This window comes from Herpailurus yagouaroundi, unplaced genomic scaffold, assembly GCF_014898765.1.
Source record: "Herpailurus yagouaroundi ecotype Mexico unplaced genomic scaffold, PumYag 67681, whole genome shotgun sequence".
Lineage (NCBI taxonomy): Eukaryota > Metazoa > Chordata > Mammalia > Carnivora > Felidae > Herpailurus > Herpailurus yagouaroundi.
In genome coordinates, this window is record NW_024420481.1 from 1241026 (window position 1) to 1253682 (window position 12657).

The 12657-nt window shown below is 46.7% G+C and overlaps 1 pseudogene; it reads left to right on the forward strand.

Moving 5' to 3' along the window:
- The window catches only part of LOC121025552 (40S ribosomal protein S12-like), a 62893-nt pseudogene that overhangs the window by 222 nt on the left and 50014 nt on the right, over nucleotides 1-12657 (forward strand).

Consider the following 12657-nt stretch of genomic DNA (forward strand, 5'->3'; position numbering starts at 1 on the left):
TTTAGCCAGCTCAGCTCGACGGAAACGTTATCGATTCTTTCTCGTGAGCAGAAGCTCAACTCCCCCCTGAGGGCAAGGACAGGAGGAGCCGAATGACTATGAAGTATAAGAAAGAGAGGCTGAGACACGGCCAAGGAGCACGAGCAAAGATCAAGGAAGGGACCCGAGAGTCCCCTTTGAATCTAGAAGCTGGTCCCAGCCAGGGTCTCCAATTTCCGTCCCATGGCAAGAGGTCACCGTGCGGGACACAGGAGGCGTCATTTCTCACGACTTCTCGTCCCCCCTCGTCCTGCTGTCACCAACACACTTCTGTCAGGGTCTCCTGAGGACCCCAGGCCTCCATTATTTATTGTCATCCGCTGCAGACATTTTCACAAACACAAATTGGAGACGTTGGGTGCAGCGTTTCCTTCGGTTGCTTTGGTCGTGGACCACGATCAGTTGTATTTGTGAATCTGGTTTCAGTGATTTGTAGCAGCTGGTAAGACTGGAAAGGGAATTATCTTTTTCAAACCATCATTATTTCTGTGTCCGAACGGGATTTGTAGGAATCTTTGTTCTTGGATTCAGGAAACCCGAATACTGCGAAGGTTTCCTCCTCGGACTCGGAGTGCGATACTATAACACCAGACCAGAAGAAGGAACCAGAGCTGACTTGTCGCCTAATAACGGCCCCTTCTGCAGGAAGGCTTTTATTTAATGTGGTAAACATAATTTGTGGTTCTGAGGCCAGGTTTTATGCCTGTGAGCAGGAGAGGACTGTTGTAAAGTCCATTCTTCCTCTCTGGGAGATGAAAGGAATTGTCAGCTTTTATTTTTTTTTAAGATTTTATCTTTAAGTAATCCCTACACCCAACGTGGGGCTCGAACTTACAACCCCGAGGTCAAGAGTCACATGCTCCACCGACAGCCAGCCGGGTGCCCCAGGATTGTCAGCTTTTCCACACCCTTCTCATTCACTTCCCCTCTCCAGGCCTCAGTTTCCCTCTTGTAAAGTGGAGAATCAGGGCAAGATGTCTAGCCTCTTTGTTGCTCTCATTTTGTAGGGCCGTTCGTTGTCTTGCCCAGCACTGACGTCACGTACGTGCTGTTCCTGGATACCTCTCAGGACTTCTGTAGCCTACGGTCGTATATGACATGCTTCAGCAGCCAGAACACGACCCAAGCCATCCAGTGCGTGTGGTGTCTTGGTACACGGCCCGTCCGCTTGGGTCCGTCAAGGCTAAGTGATGGCAGCAGAAGACCGCTCTTCTGGGATGTCCATGGTCCGCTGGCTTCAACTAAATGCTCGGGATTAAAATGGATAACCACACCCATTTACAAACCATGGACACTCTGCCATCTTTTATTGACGTTTTCTTACACCCAATAGCCTGTCTCTTTTCACTTTCTATCCATGTCTTTTCCTATCCTCCTATATTTTCTATTCCTCTAGTTCGGAATCCAGTTGCACGGCTAGTTGGGTGGCTTTTCAGTTTTGAGGTGTTCGTTCTACCCTTTGATTTAAACTTCCTACACATGAATTATGGTAAGATGACTATTTTGTCCTTAGAATGGGCCTGGCAGCTGGGAAGTTGGCCCGTCTTGTTGGAAGTTTCTAGGCCTCTGTCTCATCGAATGCACGTGTGAAAATCCACCAGCCCCACTCTGGTACTTGAACAAGGTTAAATCATAGAGAGGTATATGGAATCCCTAGGCTGGAAAAGACCAGCTGGCTCATCCCACAATCTTCATTTGATTACTGCCTTAGGCAGGGCTCCTCACTAGGTCATAAAGTAGCCTATTTGGTTGCTGGTTACCTCCAAATTTTAGCAAGCTTATTCTATGCAAAAGAAATACATACAGGTGATAAAAAGTCTGTTTTTTAAATTTTTTTAATGTTTATTTTTTGAGAGAGAGAGAGACAGAGTGTGAGCGGGGGGAGGGGCAGAGAGCGAGGGAGACACAGGATCCCAAGCAGGCTCCAGGCTCCGAGCCGTCAGCACAGAGCCTGACGTGGGGCTGGAACCGACAAACCGTGAGATCATGACCTGAGCCGAAGTTGGACGCTCAACCGACTGAGCCACCCAGGCGCCCCCCAAAGAGTCTGTTTTTTAAAGTTTATTTTGAGAGAGAGAGAACCTCAAGCAGGCTCTACACTGTCAGCACAGAGCCTGACGCAGGGCTCGAACTCACAGACTGTGAGATCGTGACCTGAGCCGAAGTGGGACGCTTAACCGACTGAGCCACCCAGGTGCCCCAGTAATAAAAATTCTAACAATACAGCATTATACAAAGTTTTAAAAAGGGCATTTACCCCCTAATTCCATCCCCCATGGATATTTACTATTAAATATTTTTATTTATATCCTTCCAGTCTTTCTTTCTCTGTGTATGTATATTCACACACACGAGACTTATCCTAAACGTACAATTCCATAAGAGGAATCAGTCTTTATTAGCTTAAGCCTAAATCTGCCTTCCTGGATTTTCCACGCCAGGAATTTTCAATCACTGACTCTTGCCTCTTCTGGATTTGTCTTGTTGTTGTTCGAAACAGCTCCTTCGTCCCCTTCAGCCCTGCTCCGTGCTACAGGGGGTCAGTGGTCCTCTTGTGCTGTCCTGCTCTCGGCTGAGCCCACGGTGCTGCTCGAGCCTGGGCGAAATGGAGCGTGGGTAGTTACGTGCCACGGAAGCCTGGGACCTCTACCAGAGCAGTCCTGGAAAACAGACACTTGTCTAGAAGCCACGGTACGCACCGCGTGAACAATGAGCCTCGGGCCAGCTGAAACCCCCAGGTGTCCTTCTTACAACTAAATTCCAAGGGCTTTTGGTTTTACTTGTCTGGATGCTGGGGCAGGCACCATACGCCGTACGTGGGGCAGTGGGGAGAGAGAGTGTGTGTGTGTGCGTGCGTGTACTCGAGCGATTTTTTTCTTGCCAAGGCCACAGCGTTTTTGGAAGTCTTCTTTTGAAGTTGCTCTCGAGCCAGTTTATGTAGCGTGTAAGAAAATTAGGCTCTGTTTTTTATAGTCACACCTTGTTTGGAACCAAAAACTAATGTTCTTCGGCTTCATCACCCACCTCATTCGCTGGATTTACTGCCAAGTGGCTCTTAGCTGTTTCCAAAAATCGGGTCTGCCTTCGGGGAACAAAGGCCTCCCTGAGAAGATTCCAAAGAACATGCTATGGGCTGAGGAGGGTTTTTTCCCCAAAGAAAAGTCCTAGACATTTCGAAGACACTGTACCTCTTGAAAGGAGATAGCTCTCGTCTGGATAGAGGTCTGCTAGGTTGGCCAAGGAGCCGACGAAATAAGCTCATGACTTTTCATTCACTTTTATAGATTTAGAAGTAAATATATTGACTTTGAGTGATTCGCGTCAAAAATAGAGGGCAGGACTCGCATGCAGTTGGTGCTTAATCAGTGTTTGATGAAGCCAGTAGTCATTATCGTAAGAATTGCCTGAGTGATGCTTTGTGCCAGAGCCTGTGTCGTGTGGGCTTCGTTCACATATACTGAGGGAGACAGACAAGAAATCATGGTACCGGGGGCACCTGGCTGGCTCAGTTGGTGGAGCACACAACTCTTGATCTCGGGGTTGTAAGTTCAAGCCCCACGTTGGGGGTAGAGATTACCTCAAAATAAGTTTAAAAAAAAGAAAAGAAATGACCGTGCAATCGAAACGCTATAACAGGAGTGTATGTGGGATGCTCAAGAGACCAGAATGGTACATGTTATGGTCGATGGTCCGGGATGTAACCCTTGAAGACAGCGTAGAAGAAAGGATAAGATTGTCCCGTTTTTGAAAAGAGCAAGTCAAGAAGACTTGAAGAAACTGTAGAAATTGTCCAGATTATCAAGGGGGGAAGGGTGTCTCGGGCAGAATAGCGCGACACGGGTCTGTCACGGACCCCACACGAGGCTACTCGTCGTGGGGCCCTACTGGACACCAGCGTGCCTGTCCACGGAGAGGGGCGAGGCAGGGTGCGGGGGGGGGGGCGCGTGGAGTGTTACGTAGTGGGTAGGAGCAATGGACAGCACGTACAGCCAGCAGCGTGGATGTTTCTTAAAATCGTAGAGGGGGGTGGGGGGGAAGACAAACCAAGAAACCGAACAGGCTACATCGGTAGCTTCCCAGCATTGAAATGAACCAAGGTGTTTTCGCGGAGGACAACACACGTTTTCCAAAAATACACACGCACCGGGAGATACACACTGGCCGCCTACACGTTGAGAAACGAGATGAACGAGCCAAGGGTCCCGCCTCAGGCGACACGAACCTGTTGGCCAAACAAATGTGCCTTGGATCACGTGGCATGCCGGCCACCCCGTTGCAGGCCGACCTGGCGTCGGTCGGAGGTGACTCTGACGTGACGGTCGCTTAACTGGAGCTTCGGCTTGAGACGGCATGTCTGAGAGCTCTTTCGGACAAATGGTAATTATAGCTTTCTTTGGGGGTGGAAATCCCCGGTCTCCGGTACCTTTAGGCGCTGAAATTGTTGCCTTTGCTCTGCTCTGCTGGAGCCCCAAGCCCACCGTGATACCCCCCGCTCGCTCGTTTTACAGACGTAGAAGCTGAGGCCCGGAGAGGCCAAGAGACACGCCTTAGGTCGCGCGGCCAGGCAAGTGCAAAGTCAGAACGGACTCGGGGCCTTCTCCATCACCTTACGTATGCTGCGTCCCCTTGAAAGAGTAGAATGAACCAACCGTCACGTTGCCCAGCTAAGAGCCAAGGCTGGTTTCTGAAACCTGCGCTCCAGAAACGTGCGTACGGACAGACTTCGTCGTACGGATCCGCATCTTGATTCTCGCGGCAGTCGAGGAAAAAAAAACCCCTCGTCTGACAGAACACATTGCCTTTCCAAATGAACACGTTCAAGCCAGGGCCTGCTTCGAGACGGTTAATGTTGCCCTTACAAACTGGAACCTGGGGGTGCGGGAATTCAGTCATCCTCAGCAAGACTCTGTCACAACAGAGGCATTGTTCTCCTCGCTCGTACTGTTTGCTTTCGTGCCTTTTCTGTGAGACGGTAGGTGTTTATTTTGTTTGGTTGGCGCTTTTGTAATCAGTCTAGACACGGGCCTGCACCGAACCATCCAGGGAGCGGATGAAACTCCCGCGGTGGAATCAGGTAAACCCCCTTTTTCCCGCGCCCCCAAGCCAGACTGCTCAAGAAAACCACCCCCGAAAGGACAGAATTCGCTAAGGAAGCAGAGAGGAAGGTGCTCCTACTCTCGAAAACACCCCCAGCGGTCGGTCATCTTCATTCGGTGCCTCAGATGACGCCGCTGCCCGGGCACACGTTTGTCCCGCTGGAAACAAAAATGTCTCTTTTCTGCAGGGGTCACCGGGACCGCTCACCGAGGTGCCCCCGCAACTGAGGATTTGCAAATTTTACTTCACCCCGGAGGAGCAAAGGTATATGCGGCAAGACGAAAAACAAGGAGGCGGGTAGGGCACAGATTACTCGGATTTAATAGAGGTGGGTTTCTTCTGCCCTCTCCCCGCAAACCGTTTGGGATTTTTTTTTTCCTGCCACAGAACAAAGAGAGGCATGACTTCGGTTTCACAGTTCACAGGGCTGATGAGGTTTACTTCACGTTCCATAGATAGTGATGCCATTTCAACCTTCTGGAAATTATAGAAAGGTGCGGCCTTCCCGCATTGCCTCCCGGACACCATCCCTGTGGCAGGAGAAGCTTCTGGACCACGGGGAGTTCCAAATAACAACGTGTGTCTTCTGCTTATAGTCAGTGAGACCATTCAGCCCGGGATCTCGCCCAACACTGAGCTCCACTCTTACACAAGGCAGTGCCACAGAAGTTTGTGGAATGAACGTCAATTTGAGGGGCCACAGCGCTGGCACATGGGGTGGAAACTACTCACTTTCCCTCAGACAACCAGTACCTAAAGTCCCCACGTCTACACAGCGAGGCCGCCGAGCACTGACCTGACCAAATGTGAAATTTGACCGTAATCCTCAGGTCTAACCTACCACCGATAGAGCGTTCCTTAGTAACCCTTGGCTTGCTTAACTTAGACTGGTACGTTTTCTGCCATTTTACCAACAAGAAAGTTTTATTGTCTCGCGCTTTTCTAGAACTTGGGTATGGCTATAGTTGCGAAAACACCACAGGGCAAAGATGTTGGCTGGGAACAACAGTAAAAATAGGGCTGTTTGCAAACGACTATGGATTGTCTAAACTCCTAAGTGAATGTCCTAACTCCTTATTTAGAGCGATCAGAGCCCTAACCCGTCAAAGAAAGATTTAGTGCTTTCCCAGTACGTCTTTTGTTCAGAATTTTAATTCTGGGAATATCAGTAAACTGTGTATGTATACATACAAAAAGAAAAGGACATATTTATTTTTGCCAAATCTGTTGGATTATAAAAAGTTTGCCTCATTACAACTTCTTCAGCCCAGAAGCTGCTCGTTAAGAGGTGTCCTTCTATTATCATGAGAATTTATAACACAGTTTCAGGCTCCTAACAGACGAGAATCTGTCCCAAACTGATCGCCACAGACTCTCGTTTGCAAGGGTAGGTTTTTGTCTCCTTAGCTCTTTAGGTTGCTGATAAGCTTTGGTATTTTTTGTGTCATCAAAATGGCTATTTCTAGTGTTGATGGTCTCATTTCCCGGATTTCAGACGCCCATTTAATCCTATGGCCCTGATCACAAAATAATCTTTGGTTTCCTAGCACGGATCCCTCACATGAGTTCGAGAAAACCTTAGAAAAGTGTAGAAGTTTTTGTATCTTCTCATCGGCTATCATCAAGTCAGCCAAGGTATCAATGAGAACATTATAGGGGCGCCTGGGTGGCTCAGTCGGTTGAGCGTCTGACTTCGGCTCAGGTCACGATCTCACAGTTCACAATAAAAGGCTTATGACTTCCAAACCTCCTCCCTCATCACCCTCTTCCACACATTTCACGCTTGAAGCCGGGAGGTCAACTTGAAGAAAGAGACTGAGATGGCTGCTGAGAATCGAACGCGGGCTTCACTAGAAGCAAATAATCAACGTTCCTTTTGAAGGGAGCATCGCTGGAAACTCACACACGGCCAAGGCGGACAGCCCTCATGACCACTGAGAAAAAAAGGGTTATTAATCTGTCTTGCCTGTCTCTGACCTCTTCTGAAATAGCCTTTTTAAAGCCTCGTCGGTGGTCTCGTCGTGCCTGACCGTGTAGCAGGAATCCAGTCCCCCCATCTTTCACATCCAGAGACTCATGATTCATTTCCAGTTGTCCCCCAACGCCTCTCATATTGGCCACTTTTGTCTCATCCTTTAGCTAGGGCAGGAGGTGAGGACCAATGGGATCCCACCCATTACGGTCACTCCCAGGAGATACTCAAGTTTAACTGAAGTCACCCATCCACCGTCAGGCATCATCTAGGTTTCTGAGCCTGCCCTCGCTTATTATAAAGATGAGTATTGGTTACAGCCCAGCAGGAGCTGGGGAGCGGAATGAGGAGTGTCTAAAGATCAGGTTATATATAGCCAAACTGTGAGGGGAGCTTAGGCTTCCCAAGAGTTGACCAGAACAGCTGAAGCCTGTGCTTTGAGCCGGCCACAGACCTAAGGAAAAAGGTACTCATGTTCTCCAAGGCCCTGCCAGGCCTGTCCACCCAATTAATCCTAACGAGAACTTCAGTTACAGAGTGCCTTTTCCCAGCAGTGCGGCAGGAAGTCCACCCGCTCACATACCCACATCCTACACCCCCCTCTCAGCAGGAGCCCACAGCTTGCATAGGGAAGCTGAACAGTGATGCCTTTCTCCTTGGGAGGGTCCCGTTTTGCTCTTGGCCTTAAGCTCTAGATGGCATGTCACAACAGCTGCGCCCACCTTCCTCGGTTGCTGAGCTCCTCAGAGGTGCCATCCATAATGTTCCTGGGAGTCCAGATGAAACCGGAAGCTTCTGAGCAGGCAGCCAGCCAGGACTGGTTTCAAGTGCCGTCCACATTCTTCCTCGCTGAGTTCTCCGGAAGCTGCAGAGCTCAGTGTTTCTTATCCAAAAATCTTTCTGGCATTTTTTATTTGTAATAATTCCAAACCCACTGAACATTCTTATAACAACTGAGATTTGGGAGAGAGGGTGGAAAAAAAGGATCAGTTAGATGATTAAGGGCATACGGACTCCTAGGTGCTGATTTTCAAAGGGAAATGAATTCGATGGCCTCCTTTGAGCTCTCAGGGAATGTTGATTTCCTGCCTGAGCCCCCACACGGTTTTTCTATTGTTAATCGGGGTGGCTCCTTTGGATGGTGGGGGTGTAGGATTTGGGGTTGCCAGGGGCTGTGCTCCAGTAAGACTGGCCAGGGTCTGGGAGTATCTGAGTTTATGCCTCTCATACAAGGGCACTGGCAGAGCTCTCTGCTACGGCTAGCCCAAGGCCTGGAGGGTGGGTTTCCTCACTCTTGCCATGTGCTATTCTGCGTGCTGCATCCAGAAAGAGATGGCAATCATCCAGGGACAGGGCAAACAGGCCCTTGAGGTCAACTAGCCCAGCCCCCTCAGCCAACAGATGGAGAAAGTAAGGCCTCAGGGTAGATGAGGGAATTGGGATGGTTCTAGAGCCTAGGGCCTCCTGGCTCTCAGTCTAGGGCTCACGTGGTTCTAGCCCATGAATAGGATCAGAAACAAGACAGCATCTGCCAAGCCAGAATCTAGAACTGTCTCCATATCAGAGTCCCTACTTTCTTATCTCTAACCCTTCCTGTCACCAACGCTTGTGACAAAAATCAGATCAATAAATACCTTGCAGAATCTTTGAATTGCCAAGAGACTGGAAGACAAGAGCTCGAGCAGTCAGCAGGGAACCTACTAGAGTAGGCATTTCCTATGAGTCCTAAAAGACATGGATTTTCCTTAGAGAAACAGAGATTCATTTCAAGGGCCAAAGAGAAGAAAAAAACACATTGACTCAAATGGCATCGTTTCTTTCTTCTGCAATGACTCAAGCATAGGCTCTTGCCTCTCACCCTGGGAGCTTGGTAATGCACATATCTGGAGACCTACTTCTCACATGTCTGCTCAGTCCTTCATTATAGGGAGAAAGAATTCAACCACTGGTTCCAGAAACCACTTTCCAAGAATAACAGCTTATCTGGCCCAATGTAATGCTTTCACTTCCACTTGCTGTCAGAATAAAGAGGCTGGGCATTCCCTTTTATCTACCCCCATCAGTGAGGTTTGGCTAAGACCCTTCTCTGGAAGTCTCAGCTCTAGGAGAAGTTCGTACACTTGGTTTTTAAAACCAAGGAGAGATGCTGACAAAGGCAGGAAAGCATAAGTGAGGAGAAACTAATACATTCCCTACAGTAGGAGCTAATTAGATTGGAACCATAACTCCAGCAATGCTAAGTGATGGGGCCACACGGACTTGGCTTAACCTAGGTCTCACTGCATCATTCCAGAGACTCTCGTGTCTCTTTGAGTATAGGGAACCCTGACTGAGAGATTATGGGGGAAACTAAGCTCCTCTGGAGAAGGGCCCAGACACTATAGAACCAGCGGGACTAGAGAGATTTATATTTGCATCTCAACTCTATTGTCACAGAAAACCATGGGGTCATTTATCCTTCCTGAGACATGAATACCACGGGGGGTGGGTAACACAGAACATTAGCAGCTCAGAAACTTTAATAAGCCTGGGAGAAAACTATATAAATTGTGAGAAAACAAACCTTGTGATCATTTTACTTAAGTGTACATTGAGTTTTCATCTTATATGGCTCCCTCTCGTTACATTTTTTTTAAACATGACCAAGTGGTTAAATTTTGTATTTAGCATTGAAATCTTGGAAGAAAATCTCTTCCTTAGTCAAAACCTCCATTTTAGTTCCCTCCCAACTAGTTCTTAAATCTTTTTGGGAAGGGGAGGGGCATTGAGGTGTGGTCTGAGATTTCTTTGAGAATCATATAAAAGCTTGGGTCTCTCTAGAAAGAAACCCACACAGATACACTGTGATAGGCAACCTCTATGATGGCTCCCAATATTTTCTTGGTATTCACACCCTTGACTAATCCCTTCCCCTTGTGTGTAGGCTGGACTTAGTGACTTGTTTCAAATGAACAGAATGTGGCAAAAGTGGTGGGATTAGGTTACAAAAAGACTATGGCTTCCTTATGGAAATTTTCCCACAATAATAATAAAAGACTGTGGCTTCCATCTTGTTGGTTCACTCTCTTGCTCTTTTGCTCACTCACTCTGAGGAAACCAGCCACCATCTTGTAAGCTGCACTGTGGAGAGAGTCATATGGCAAAAAATGAATATCTCTGGTCAATGGCTAGCAAGGAACCGAAACCTGCCAACAGCCACATGAGTAGAAGTAGATCCACGTTCAGACAAGCTCTCAGATGAATGCAGTACCAGCTAAGCCAAACCTGGATTCCTGACACAAAGGTCGTGTGATAATAAATACTTGTTTTTTTAAGCTGCTAAATTTGGGGTTAATTTGTTACACAATCGTAAATAACTAATGCACATCCACGCACACAAGATTTCCGATGGATGTTCAGGGGATTCCAGAATATCCTAAATATCACTCCATGGCTCCTCTACATTAACTCCATCTTAAAAATCCCTAGACTAACGATGACCAATAGAAATACGATAGAAGCCAACGTTCCCCCCCCACCCGGAAAGAAATACAATAAAAGCCACAGAGTTAAAATTTTCCAGTAGCCACATTAAAAACGTAGAAGGAAACAGCTGAAAATAATTTCAAGAGCATATTTTATTTAAACTAACATATCTAAAATATTATCATTTCAATGTGTAATTAATATTGGTATTATTTATGAGATATTTTCCATTTTTCTTGTACATCTTTGAAATCAGTCATGTCTTTCAACGTAGAACACATCTCAATTTGGACCCGCAACATTTCAAGTGTTCAATAGCCACAGGTGGCCAGTGGCCTCTGTAGTGGACAATGTAGCCTGGGACTAAAATGAAATTCAAGTAATGAACAAACTTTGGTTTCAACAAACTCTGGCTATTGTAGCACCTGCTAGCAGGGCCTGTTGCTATTGAAAAAGCACAAAGGGGTAATGATGGCAATACTCTCCAAATTGATCTACAGATCCAACACAATTCCTATCAAAATCCTAGCTAGGTTTCTTTTTGGTAGAAATTGACAAGCTGGGGTGCCTGGGTGACTCAGTTGGCTAAGTGTCCAACTCTTGATCTCAGCTCAGGTCTTGATCTCAGGGTTGTGAGTTCAGGCTCCTAGTTGGGCTCCATGCTGGGTTTGGACCCTATTCAAAAAAAACTTGAGGGGTGCCTGGGTGGCTCAGTGGGTTGAGTGTCCGACTTCAGCTCAGGTCATGATCTCGCAGTCATGGGTTTGACTCCATGTTGGGCTCCATGCTGGCAGTGCAGAGCCTGCTCGGGATCCTCTCTCTCAATCTCTCTGTCTCTCTCTCTCTGAAAAATAAAATAAAACAAAAAACTTAAAACATTAACTCAAAACGGATCAAGGACTTAAATGTGAGAGCTAAAACTATAAAATTCTGAGAAGAACACGAGGGTAAATATATATGGCATTGAATCTGGCAGTGGTTACTTAGATATAACACCAAAAACACATGTAAAAAAAAGAAGAAAAAAAAATAGATAAATTGGGCATCATCAAAATTTAAATGTGCTTTAAAGAACACCATCAAGAAAATCAAAAGACAATCCACAGAATGGGAAAATATAGTTTCAATCCACATGTCTGACAAGTGACATGGATGTGAAATTTATAAAGAGATCTTACAACTCAATAAAAAGACAACCCAATTTAAAAATTGGGCCAAGGATCTAATAGACTTTCCTCCAAAGATATACAAATGGCCAATACGTGCTTCAAAAGATGCTCAACACCGCCATGAGCCATTAGGGAAATGCAAATCAAAACCAAAAGGAGGTACCACTTCACGCCCACTAGGATGACTATAATTTTTTTAAAAAGGAAAAAAACAAGTGATGGAGAGGGTGTGAAGAAATTAAAACTCCTCTACACTGCTGATGGGAATGGAAAGTCGTGCTGCTGTTTTGGAAAACAGTCTGGCAGTTCCTCAAAATGTTAAACAGAGAGGTAATATATAACTCAACAATTCTACTCCTGGGTATATATATAAAATGATTAAAAATAGGGATGCAGGGGCGCCTAGGTGACTTAGTCAGTTAAGCATCTGACTCTTGATTTCAGCTTAGGTCATGATCTCATGATTCGTGGGTTTGAGCCCCACCTCAGGCTCCACGGTGACAGTGCATAGCCTGCTTGGGATTCTGTCTCTCCCTCTCTCTCTGCCCCTCCCCTGCTCGTGCGTGCGCTCTCTAAATAAATACATACATACATACGTACGTAGAAATAAAAGTAGGGACTCAAACAGATACCTCATTGCAGCATTATTCACAATAACCAAAAGGTAGAAACAACCCAAACGCCCCTCAATGGATAAATGGATAACCAAGGTAGTATAGCCATGGGATGGGATATTATTCAGTCATAAAAAGGGGGGCAGTACTGACACATGCTATAACCTGGGCCAACCTTGTAAACAATATGCTAAGTGCAAGAAGCCAGTCACGAAAGGCCGTGTGTTATATGATTCCATTTTGATGAAATGCCCAGAACAAGGGAAATCAATAGAGACTGAAAGTAAATTAATGTTTACCT